This window comes from Sorex fumeus, unplaced genomic scaffold (assembly GCF_029834395.1).
Source record: "Sorex fumeus unplaced genomic scaffold, SorFum_2.1 ptg000100l, whole genome shotgun sequence".
Taxonomy (NCBI): Eukaryota; Metazoa; Chordata; class Mammalia; order Eulipotyphla; family Soricidae; genus Sorex; species Sorex fumeus.
Window position 1 is genome coordinate 2802030 of NW_026606157.1, and position 13297 is coordinate 2815326.

The window sequence follows — 13297 nt, forward strand, 5'->3', positions numbered from 1 at the left end:
TTAAACCCTTTATCACAGCCCCTTCACTCTTGTTATGTAAGAGTGTGCACACACCAAGACAGCCAATGTTGCTAAAGATCAAAACTGAAAACTATCATTGATTTTGTCACTCCCTGCCCCAGAATACTCATTTTTGGAGAAAAGTCTATTTCTCCAGAATGTTGTATGAGACCACATATCATCTTGCTCTTCTCTTACTCTCTGGTATTAGTAAAATGTCTGTATACATAACAATGAACAGAATAGATCCCACAAACAAACCTAAACATACAGACTGTTTCCCACATAAATACCAAGGGAATGTAACTAGTAATGAATACAGAAAATGTTCTCAACAGGTAGTATTGCAAAATTGGGCATGTGTATGTAGAAAACCAATTTTAAAATTTTGTCTTATTGATTATATGGGTGGGCTGGAGCGATAGCACAGTGGGTAGGGCGTTTGCCTTGCACGCAGCTGACCTGGCCGACCCGGCCAAGCCAGGTTAGATTCCTCCACCCCTCTCCAAGAGCCCGGCAAGCTACCGTGAATATCTCGCCTGCACAGCAAAGCCTGGCAAGCTCCCCATGACGTATTAGATATGCCAAACACAGTAACAAGTCTCACAAGGTTAGTGGGCCCGCTGAACAATGGGAGGAGAGTGACAGTGACATTGATTATATGAAAATTGACTTTTGAAATGGTAACAGAATTAGGATAGCCCAAGTTAGAAAATTTCTAGAAGAATATATAAGAAAAATATCTGTATTTTGGGTTTAGCAGAGTTCTTAGGACAAAAAAATTATAGCTTTTTGGCAAAAAATATTTGCCAAAGATACATCTAGTTAAGAATTTATACCTAGAATATGTAACTATATTGTATAGTTCCATATTAATGGTATATCATTTAATTAAAATAAGCAAATGATGTGAAGAGGCACTTTGTCAAAAAAGTTCGATGAATGGCAAAAATTATGAAAATATGTTCAAGAACAGTGAAATTAAAATTGGAAGGAGATGCTGTACATAACAAAAGCTAATATTGAGAAAAACAATATTATCAAGTGGTGATAAAGATATAGAGCTTTTGGAAATTTCAGTTATTGCTGAGAACTATTCTAAGGGCTGGAGCGATAGCACAGCGGTAGGGTGTTCGCCTTACAAGCGGCCAACATGGCCGACCCGAGTTCGATTCCTCCGCCCCTCTCGGAGAGCCCGGCAAGCTACCGAGAGTATTCGATATGCCAGACACAGTAACAACAAAGTCTCCAATGGAGACTTTACTGGGCCTGCTCGAGCAAATCGACGATCAACGGGAGGGCCTTTACCTTACCTTTACCTTATTCTAAGTTGAATTGTATGTCCATAAGTGGAAATGGGAATATTGTAGATATAACTAGTTGGGAGGTTCTCATCTGGTTGAGGAATCTAGTTAGGAACACTCATCTGGTTGAGGTTTGTACCTTGATAGGAAGAGAATATTAGTTAAATGAAATATGGAAAGGCAATCCTGAGTGGTCACATGGGGAGATAAATACCCCATGCAAGGATAGAGGCCCGGAATAGATCCATCCCTCTAAGCATGTGGGTAGAACAAACCCAACCAACACATTGATTTCAGTCTTTTAGCTGTTAGTATAGTCTTTGTTGTTTAAGCCACCCAGTTTGTGATGTTTGTATACAGCTATCCCAAACACTCGGTCTCTTTGAAAAATAATTTTGTGGTCTATTATAAACTTCCATGCTATCTGAAAATCCCACTCGTGGGTGTTTATCCAAGATAACAAAATAATTGTTTATGCAATGACCTGTATGGGAATGCTGATCTCAATGCTATTTATAATAAACATAAACTGGAAAAGTGGTGAATATACAAACTAATTGTTGCATACCTGTATCATTGTCATCCGTTTAACGTCGAATTACTCACGTGAGCACCAGTAACGTCTCTATTCCTCCCAGACCTGAGATTTTAGCAACCTCTTCTTGTCTTTTCCCAACGATTGGAGGCTCTTTCAGGGTAATGACAATAGGGGAATGAGACCTATTGTCATTACTGTATTTGGCATATCAAATACACCACTGGGAGCTTGCCAGGCTCTGCTTGTGTGGGCGGGATACTCTCGGTAGCTTGCCAGCCTCTCTAAGAGGCATAAATCGGTAGGAAATGTCTTATAATATGTTGTGCGGCTGCTTTGCAGTCCGGAAAGAGGCCTGGAGTACCAGGTGGTTGGGCAGTGGAGGTTGGCAGTCTGAAAGTGGCTTGGAGCATGGCAGTGGTTGGACAGTGGAAGTTGGCTGCTGGGGTTGGGTCCCTTGGGATTGGGAGAGCTCTCACCCACCCCACAGCCTGGCGTGGAGTCTGGTGGCACAGTTCTGGGAATCTCCTTTTATACTCCTGTCTGGGAGGAGCATCCATGAGTTCTGGAGGGTGGAGGATGAGATTATCTCGTGCCCGCAGGGTGCGGCTTATGGGTATGATCCCTAAGCCACCAGAGACTGGGAGAAGCAGGCAGAAGATCTCTATTCTGGGTCCTGTTGAGTCCAGAGTCCAAGGTCACAAAGTTCTGCATTATCTGGGTTCCATGGGACTTCATTCTTCGTGAGGCTCAGCCTGAGCATCTAGAAAATGGCCTGGAGTGTGGTGGTGTTTGAGCAGTGGAGGTAAGCTGCCAGGGCTCAGTCCCTTGCATGCCTATGCAATGGAAAACCACTGGGCCACAAATGGAAGAAAATGTACATGAAAAAACATAACTAAGTCTCAATTATGTCATCCTAAATAAGATGTCTGGCGCAAATGACACACTACAGAGTCCCACTTATATGTTTGTAAAAGTCACATCTGAAGGCACAGAAATCGAGTGATAAGCAAGTTTTGGATAGAGGAATTAAATTACTGTGACAGGGTAAAGGCTATTTGCAGTTAAACAAAAATATGTAGAATCTATTTGCATTTTTATATCTTCACCTATTTTTTTACATTTATTTTTAATTGACTCACTGTGAGATACACAGTTACAAAGCTGTTCATGATCTGGTTTCAGTCATACAGTGTTTCAATAACCATCCCTCCACCAGTGTACATTCCCCACCACCAATGACTCCAGTTTCCTTCCCACTAACCCCCTGCCCTCCAACTTTTCTTCTCTGTCTCTGTTCTTCTCTGTCTGTCTCTCTGTCTCTCTGTCTCTCTGTCTCTCTCTCTCTCTCTCTCTCTCTCTCTCTCTCTCTCTCTCTCTCTCTCCACACACACACAACTTTGGCTTTTGGGCATTATGGTTTACAGTACAGATACCTGAGAAGTCATTATTTTTTAATTCTATCTTTTTTTCTTCTACAAAAGGAAGTGCCTTTGTCTTTCCTAAAAATTGAGCATATGATTGTCTTCTAATAGTCAACTATCAAAAGCCACTGAGACTTGTAAATAGTTTCCATGGAAAATTCCCAGCCCAATCCAAAGCAGCAATGGAATAATTTAGAAATGGGTGAGGGGAGAAAACTTTAGGTAGCAGATTAGAACTTGATCCGAGTAAGTCTCAGACATATAGGTAATGCACAGTGTGGGAAGCAGAACCGACTACAGAAAAACAATTAAAGAGGCTGAAGAAATCATGCTAGTTCTCTGAAAATTTAGAAAGCTAATAACATGGTAAAGAAGTATTTTCTTTTTTTAAAAAAGTTTTTATTTATTTTTTGTCTTTTGAGTCACACCCAGCAATACATGGGGGGTTACTCTTAGCTCTGCACTCAGGAATTACTCCTGGCTGTGCTCAGGTGACCATATGGGATGCCAGGGATTGAACCCAGGTTGGCTGCATGCAAGGCAAATGCCCTTCCCACAGGTCTATCACTCGGGTCCCTTGAGGCTTTAGCTTCCTTATCAGAATAATGAAGAAATCAGAGTTAAATTTTCTTGTACCTCAACACAGGTAAACTCAGATTTCCATATTTATATTGATGGGATACATCTTTGCAACATAAAGGGACATGTTAGGTGCCATACCACTCAAATAAAAATGGTGAGGTATAACATCAGACAGGAATCCATAAGGTACATTGAGGAAAAAGTTGGCAAAACCCTCCATGACATGGAAGCTAATGGTGTCTTCAAAGATGTCACACCGCTGGCCAAGCAAGTGAAGACAGAGATAGACAAATGGGACGATCTTAAACTAAGAAGCTTCTGCACCTCAAAAGAAACAGTGACCAAAATACAAAGACAGTCTACAGAATGGGAAAGGATATTCGCCAAATACACATCTGATAAGGGGTTAATATCAAGGATATACAAAGTACTGGTTGAACTCCACAAAAAGAAAACATTCAACCCCATCAAAAAATGGGGAGATGAAATGAATAAAAACTTTCACAAAGAATAAATCCAAATGGCTAAAAGGCACATGAGAAAATGCTCCACACCATGAATCATCAGGGAGATGCAGATCAAAACCACAATGAGATACCGTTTCACACCACAGAGACTGGCCCATATCCACAAGAACAAAAGCAAATGGTTCTTGCGCGGATGTGGTGAGACAGGAACACTCCTTCTCTGTTGGTGGGAATGCTGACTGGTTCAGCCCTTTTGGAAAACAGTATGGACGATTCTCAAAAAATTAGAAATTGAGCTCCCATTTGATCCAGCAATACCACTCCTGTGAATATATCCCAGAGAGGCAAAAAAGTATTGTCGAAGTGACATCTGCAATTGTGTGTTCATTGCAGCACTCTTTACAATAGCCAGAATCTGGAAAAAACCTGAGTGTCCGAGAACAGATGACTGGTTAAAGAAGCTTTGGTACATTTACACAATGGAGTAGAATGTAGCTGTTAGAAAAGATCAAGTCACAAAATTTACATACAAGTGGTACTACATGGAAAGTATCATGTTATGCGAAATGACTCAGAAAGAAAGGGATAGACATAGAAAAATTGCATTCATCTGGGGAACATAAAGTAACAAAATAGGAGACTAACACCCAAGAATGGCCGAGATTAGCACCAAGAATTTTACTCCATGGCTTGGAGGCCAACCACACATGCTAGGGGGAAAGGGAGCTCAGATAGAGAAGGGACCACCAAATAAAGGTGTTGGGAGGATCCTCCCAGGATGGGAGAACCATGATGAAAGTAGACTATAGACCAAACATGATTGTCACCCATTGTCTCTTTTGCAAACCACAACACCCAGTAAGAGAGAGAGAACAAAAGGGAATGCCCTGCCACAGAGACAGGGTGGAATGGGGGGGAAGGGGGGGTGGGAGGGATACTGGGATCCGTGGTGGTGGGAAATGGGCACTGGTGGAGGGATGGGTATTTGATCATTGTATAATTGAAATCCAAGCACAAAAATGTGTAAGTCTGTAACTGTAACTCATGATGTCTCACTATGAAAAATTAAAAAAATAAATAAATAAATAAATGCAGATGAACAATAAAAAAATGGTGAGGTATAGTAGAAACATGATATACCTAAGAGATTTGGAGCACTTTTTTTTTCTTTTTTTGCTTTTTGGGTCACACCCAGCTATGCACAGGCGTTACTCCTGGCTCAAGCATTCAGGCATTACTCCTGGTGGTGCTCGGGGGACCATATGGGATGCTGCAAATCAAACTCGGGTCGGCCGCGTGCAAGGCAAATGCCCTACCCGCTGTGCAATCGCTCCAGCCCCGAGATTGGAGCACTTTTAATGAATAATCTCAGCTGTAACATACCTTTGATAAACGTTTAAAGAATTTTAGGTAGAAATATAAATTGGGGGCTGAGAGGTAGCAAAGGTATTTACTTTACATGCAGCTCACTCTAGTACCACTTATGATCTCTCCCCCCCCCACCTAAAAATAGGGAGAAGGAAGAGAAAGAGTAGAAAGAGGAAGAGGAGGAGGAATAGTAGGAGGAAGAGAAGGAAGAGGAAAGTATTTAGATACTTGAGGCTGAGTACCGGGGGAGAGATGGCACCAAGTGTGGAACTCATGACCTGTGTGCAGGAGGTTTGCGTTTGATCCTCAGCACCATCTAGTCTCCCAAAGGTCAGGAGTAGTTTATAAGCACTGCTATATGCAGACACACACACACAAAAAAAAAAATCAAGCAAAAGCAACAACACTGTTTTACTCTGCATAAAAGAGGTTATTCAGAAGAATTTTTATCACTCTGGCGATTCACTTCTGTCACTTGTTTAGAAGAGTGAGTGCAGTGTTAGGATGATTCCAAACCTTAACCTTTAAGAAAAATTGTAAGAATTGAACATTGCTAGCCTGTTTACAAGGATAGCATGTCCTCTGAATAGGCTGTCATATGACTAAAGATTTAAACATGTTTGCACTGACGGCATGAATTGTAGCTCTAAAACTGGGATCTATCCTCGTAAACAAACAGCTTTAACCAAACTTCTCCGTGGTGACCACAGTGTAAAGATAAATGCAGAAGACATGAGGATGAGCCTGCAAACCCTGTCACTCAACTTATTCAGCCTCAGAGATATGGCGAAGTGTCATGTGAATTCATATGAATTAATGAGTTGGTTGAATTAGATGAAATTTAAGGTTCTTTTCACTGTAAAAGTTCTGATTCCCTAATAAGTCTTTTGTGCTACATGAGAGCAAGTGTGAAATTAAGAGAAGACAAATTTCAGTTCAAGATAAGTAAGAATTTTCTAAGAATTATGGTTGTACAATGATCTAGTATGTTCTCTCAATAGTAAGCGTCATTTCACATTAGAGAAAATGCCAAGGTGTATTCACTTTAAGATCATTTGTAGGTCCCTTGAATAGTATTAAAATCAGAATATTCTGCCCAGAATTCAGCCCTTTTATGGAAGACTTGGCTTTACTTATTTATATGTATTCCCCAAGTCAGACTTTCTACTGTATAAAATTAATATTGCTCTGGTTGTTATATACTGTTTCCATTATTATAACTCTGATTATTATATTATCCTAAAGAAAATTTCCTTCTGCATTTCTTTTCTCCTAAACAGATCTTTTCCTGTTGTCTAAGGTCAGTTACACTGTACTCAGTTTTATAAGCTTTCCTCAGACTATACCAGGTCTGTTGTTTTTTAACCTCTATAGAATGCTATCTGCTTGATAAATCTGTGTCTTCAAAACAAAACAAATTCTCACACTTTCCTCTGTTTTTATTCTCTATTCACTAACCAAATCTCAAGTCACTAACCAAATCTTATATGTTTTATGCTGTTATAACTACCAATAACTCTTGTCACAAAGACAATTTAATCAGAATTGACATTTGATAAATGCTTGTTTTACTCTTACTTGAAACCTAAGTATTCAATCTTACCTAGTTGTTTGAATCTAAAACATATACACATATGTTTTAATATGATATTTTGATGAGAATTGCTGAATTATTTTATTACATTATAATAAAGTTGCCAAGCAACACTGTTTTATAACAAACATTGATGACATCATTATTTCTGAAAGCTGGCAATCAAGAGGTAGTTTAGCTGAATAGCTCTAACTTAGGATCTCACATAAGATTCTGATCAAGGTGTTATCTGAGACTGTATCCTAGAAAAAGGCTTTATTGAAACTAAAGAGTATTTCTGATATCGTGTCCTATGAAGATTTTAGTTTCTTGAGTTCAAGGAAGAACTTGCTGTTCGTTGTAACCTACTCATAGAATAATAGTTATTTCTACCTCATTTTGTAAGTGAACTTCATACAACACTAAATCATTGTGAAAGATTCACTCTGTCACAATGTAAACTTCACACCAGTGTAAAGATTAGAAGGCATGTTGGATAGTCTTCTTGAGAACATTTTCCTTTAATTGTTTCATGTAAACAAGCTTATGAAGTGAATTTCACTATGCATCTCAAATAATTATAAAATAACTATAATAAGAACATAATATCCAATTATTTTAGCTATTTCAGGTTTGCATACTTATAATTTTCTTAGTTAAATTAATTAAATTTTCTTGTATCTTGAATTTTTAATGGAGTATGGCAAAAATTGGAGAGATGAAATTGAATAGAGGAAAGAATAAAGAGCTTAATGAGTTTCCTTCAAATTTTATTCTACAGTTTCAATCTGATTGTACTCATTAAAATATGAGAAATTTAAGAACTTAAATTTAATTAAGACATAAAATGATCTTCATTGGTATAAGAGAACTAAGTGCACTTACTTCATGATAATTGCATAAAATTTCCCTATAATCTTTAGTATTTCCTCGTATCAATAAATTTTAAGGAAATATTTCAATGAATGAAATATAATAAACCATGAATATTAGATATTGTTTGACAGCATATAGTCAAGTTTCAGTTTTTTTCTTGAAAGGAATAATTTATTAGAATAAAATTTAAAATAAATTGATATAGTCTGAACATTATTAATATTTTCAAACTTTGTTCAAATTATATCTCTTTAAATCTAAATTTCCTTGTGTATTAAATATCTACTTACAATGATTTCAATCTTTCGTCTTTCATGTAAATTGACAATCCCATGTGAAGATGATTATTCATATTCCAAATGATTCTTATCTACACTCCTTAGATGTGATTAATTTTTTATTTATTTCTGTTTCACAATTTTGCGTGTAAGAATTTCTCTTTTCATCTAGAATACTATCTCTTGGAGATAGCATATGCATTCCTTACACCTAATTTGTTTTGGGGGGTTTGGGGTTTTATTTTGACTCTTGGGGTCACACTCGGCCATACTCAAGGCTTTCCCCTGGCTCGATAGCCAGGAGTTACTCCTGGCCATTCTTAGAGGACCATATGGAATACCAGGGATAGAACTCAACTGGTCACGAGCAAAGCAAACACCCTATCCACTGTGCTACTGTTATGTCCCTCTTCACACCTAATTTGTATAATGGGTCTACAAATGCTTATTGAACAGTAATATTTTTCTCTTGCCCCATATTTTATGATAAATTTAGAGCTGTGTATATCTGTGAAGCCTCTATATGCATTTTCCTCTGTACACTTAAGTATATTCACTAGAATTGCTGATTACTATTATATGATTAATTTCTTATCAGCTTTTCAAAAAAATAATAGGATATTTCTACAACTATCTGCCAAATCTTCTGTATAAGTTTTTTATAAAGTGATATATATATATATGCAATTCTAGTGGAAAATGTTTTCTGTATAATCAAAATGTGTCAAATTTATTCAGCTGATCAGCTGATCTGAAGTATTATAGTATTTTATGTTTTTTAGTTTCAAGTGGAAAAATGAGTGTATAATAATTCATCTTTCATTTATTCTTCTTCTGTTACCCTTTCTGTCTTTTTTTTTTCGCTTGAGAAGAATCTTACATTCTTCAGTTCTTGTCCTCTCAAATGAATTCCACTTCTGATGGTTACCACTCTCAAATCAATGAGATCATCATGTAGTAAGGAGTAAATCATTATCCAAAACTTCTGAGAAATTAAATATGTCTAAAAATTTTATTTCCTATTTTCCCTTATAAGATCTAAGGTACAAAAAAATGCAAGGTGAATTTATTCCAGTATCTTTATGATGATCAGAGAAATAACTGTCTTGGAAACATACCAACCTAGAGAATTGAATCCATAGAATAGAAATAGATAAGTACTATGATCATTTAAACATTGGATTATGACTCATAGGGGGGAAAAAAACCTGCAATGTTTTCTACTGCCCAAAAGGCAGCATGTTCACTTCACAAAAAATAGCTAAATAATTAATCTTTTTACATTTTGGTATTTTTAGACCAGACGATGCGTTCACTCAACCCCTCAAGGTATTTTAGCATCCCTATCCTTTACAAATGCAATTATCTAAATAGGTCATACTTTATGTCTGTTAGCGTTTTTTTTCTCTGACCTAAGATATCGGATGATATTAATGATAAGCTTGGGCCATGACCACTTCCTAAAACCCTTTTGATAAATTCAAAACAAAACACAGTTTATTCTTCAAAAACGCCCCTATCATCTGACTAATGCTGGACTAGCAGTAGACACTGACTTCAGTCAGTAACCAATTATGTCGTGTGACTTGGTATTGTGTGGAAAAGAGGTCTATGAACCTAGATCACTGCAAGTCCTCACATTTTCAGCCCTGTGTACCAGTTCATTCTCTAAAACCAATCAACTTTAACCTCAATGGCACCTTTAACCTCCATCCAGCAGAGTTTCCTTGCAGGTAATGAGACAGACAAAACATAAGTACACAGACAAACACACAGGACGGTCCAAGCTTTAGGTGACCTGGGAAGCCATGAATGGTGTCACAGACAGACATTTATACAATGTCGCTCTGCCAAAACCCTGGAACTTCCAATAGGTGAGCCACTGCTGACACAGTCATGAAGGAGAGTTGTTAAGCACATCAGCAGTCAATAGGTATGTGAAGAACAGAAGGCAGACTTAACATGGAGAGTATCATGCTGAGTGAAATGAGTTAGAGGGAGAGGGACAGACATAAAATGATCGCACTGATCTGAAATTTATAAAACAAACAAACAAACAAAAAAAACAAAGATGGCATGAGTCTACTACTCAAATACAGTAGGAACAAGGGCCAGAAGGATAGGTCCATGGGTGGAAACTTAACAGAAGTGGGGCAAGGTCCACAGTTAGGGCAGAGAAAAGACCACTGTGACAATGATAGTTGGAAATGATCACTCTGGACAAGAACTGAGTGCTGAAAAGAAGGGAAGGTGATATACATGATAAACTTTAATTGCGCCTAAGAGAAGAGAGAGACAGAGACAGAGAAGGAAAATGTCTGTCATTGAGGCAGGCTGGGGATGTGAACATGAGGGTGGAGTAAGGGAAACTGGGGACATTGGAGGTGGGAAATACACTGTGAAGGGATGGGTGTTGGAACCACTTTGTATGACTGAAACCCAATCATGAGCAATGTTTTAACTGTATCTCACAGTGATTCAATAAAAGGGGGAACAATGAGACACTCATAAAATATAGTCCTGACACTCCTATTCTATATTTGCCCATGTTAGTCCATATGTACAAAAGATCCTAATCAGTCTTATTCTATACTTGCCTGGTGCATTTTTTTCAGATATTTGTCATCCATTCTATTCTTTCCTATTCTATTATTCTTTCCTGGGTGCATTTTTGCAAACCCTTAGCATTGTAATACCTAAACTATTGTAGCCTAAGGACATACTTCATCCTTGGGCTTTTTTGTTAGAGGATGAATTCTCACAGCTCATATCACTCCATACAGACACATTTATTTTATCTTGCAAGATACCATATCACCCATATCCTATCAGTTGAGTTGTTTTGGATAGAAATTTTATGTATTAAGACTCTCCAGGAAAATAGAACCCATAGAATGGAGAGGCAGAGTCAAAGAGACAGAGACAGGGAGAGGTTGAGAGATAAAGACTTATTTTAACAAATTTTCTTATAGGATTTTAGAGACTAGTAAACTTTATTTTCATTTAATATATAATTGAATTTTATTACAGATTATTCAGGAGACTGAAGGAAGAGTTCAAATGGTTGTTCAAAATAAAGGGTATTTTAAACACGGGATGACCAGTGATTGTCCTTTCAATGTTATCAGTTGATTGGATAAAGTCGAGCTACATTATGGAGTGCATCCTTCTCAAAGTTCAGCAATTTAAACTTTTATTATCATTACCCAAAGTTCCCTCAGATAGGACAATGTTTGACCAACTATCTGGCAGTGACCAGGATAAACTTACAGCTAATTATCTCAGATTATAACAAAACTAGGAGAAGCTTTACATTATGCTCATTTAACCTAGCTTTCTTCCTACTAGCTGTACATTCCTCTTTGATATCCTTGGTGTCTACTTATATTTACTTATATTTTTGATGAATTACTAATTAACTTTCTGTTGATACTAGTCAACAAATATTTCCTTGATTAAATTGTGAAAGGAACATGCTATCACTCTCATCAAATCAACTATGGGTTTAGTAGCAATATTGTTTTTCTTGCCCAAAGCAATTCCTCCAGTAACATCACAGAGATTAACACCAATCCACAGGAGTCTGCCCTAAAATTTCTACAGAGTTTGTGGTCTTAATAGGTCATTGGTTAAGACCTGATGAAATTTTAAAAGGGCAAAATCTTATGTCTAGGGACTTCCTTATCGTAGTGTTAAAGTGTACACATCTTAAAGGATTCAAAATAATTTGAATTTTAACTTCTTCATAAGCCTCATTTCACTAAATTTCAACCTCGTATAAATACTGTATTAAAAGTAACCAGAGTGAATTTAACATTTTCCAAGTAATGATTTCCTGGGTTGATTATCTTTTACTAGAGCAGTGCTTTGATGTCACAGATAGGTATAAACATCTAAACATCTAATATCAAGATCTCCTGGAGAAATGATTGCTTTCCTGGTGATAAACAGATTTATCAAACTTTTATCAAAGTTCAAGGTATATAGTTCAAGACCTCAGAAGAAAATTGTAACTTACAGCCTTATGGAGGTGGATTTCCTGCTCTTTAACTATCTTTTAATTTGTCTCCCTTTAAAGCAATCTTTATCATATCTTCAATTGCATGATCTTATGCTTTAGAACAGTTTGGGAGAAAGTTTTGAGAAAATAACTCTACCTGCTATATTGAATTACAGTATTTGTTCAGTCATAGCACATCTGTGATGCCACTTAACACCTGCACCATACTTACATTGGTGAATTGCTGTTGCCTATTCTCTGACTTAATGGCACAGAATATACAGCATATGTTGGTAATTCTTTTGTAATATGCTTGAAAATGTGCATACAAATGAATCCTCTTCAGGTGCAAGAGCATGAATTTATAGTGCAATTAACAGTTTGCGCTCACACCTGCTTTAAATACCACATAGGTTTGTATTTTAATTACAAGGCATGTAGTGAGACCACCCAAAGTCTCGATTCCATATGTAATGTAAGAACAGGGGTAGAATTCTGTTCCGAGATTTGAGCCTTGATTCACAACTGCATATTTTACTTTTTAAGAGCTAAGTATTGTTTTATAAACAACTGAACTACAAGAGGAATTAAAAATCAAATTCTAGAACTTGTAGAAGATTTATAATAAATATTAGGAAAGGGAAAATAAAGATTGAATAAATACTAATTGGTTGAAATAGAGTAGATAATTAGGTTTATACTTTAGCCTCAAAAATTGCTTCAGGGGCTGGAGCAATAGCACAGTGGGTAGGGAGTTTCCCTTGCATGTGGCCAACCCGGGTTCAATTCCCAGCATCCCATATGGTCCCCTGAGCACCATCAGAGGTAATTCCTGAGTGTAGAGCCAGGAGTAACCCCTGTGATTAACTGGGCATGACCCAAAAAGCAAA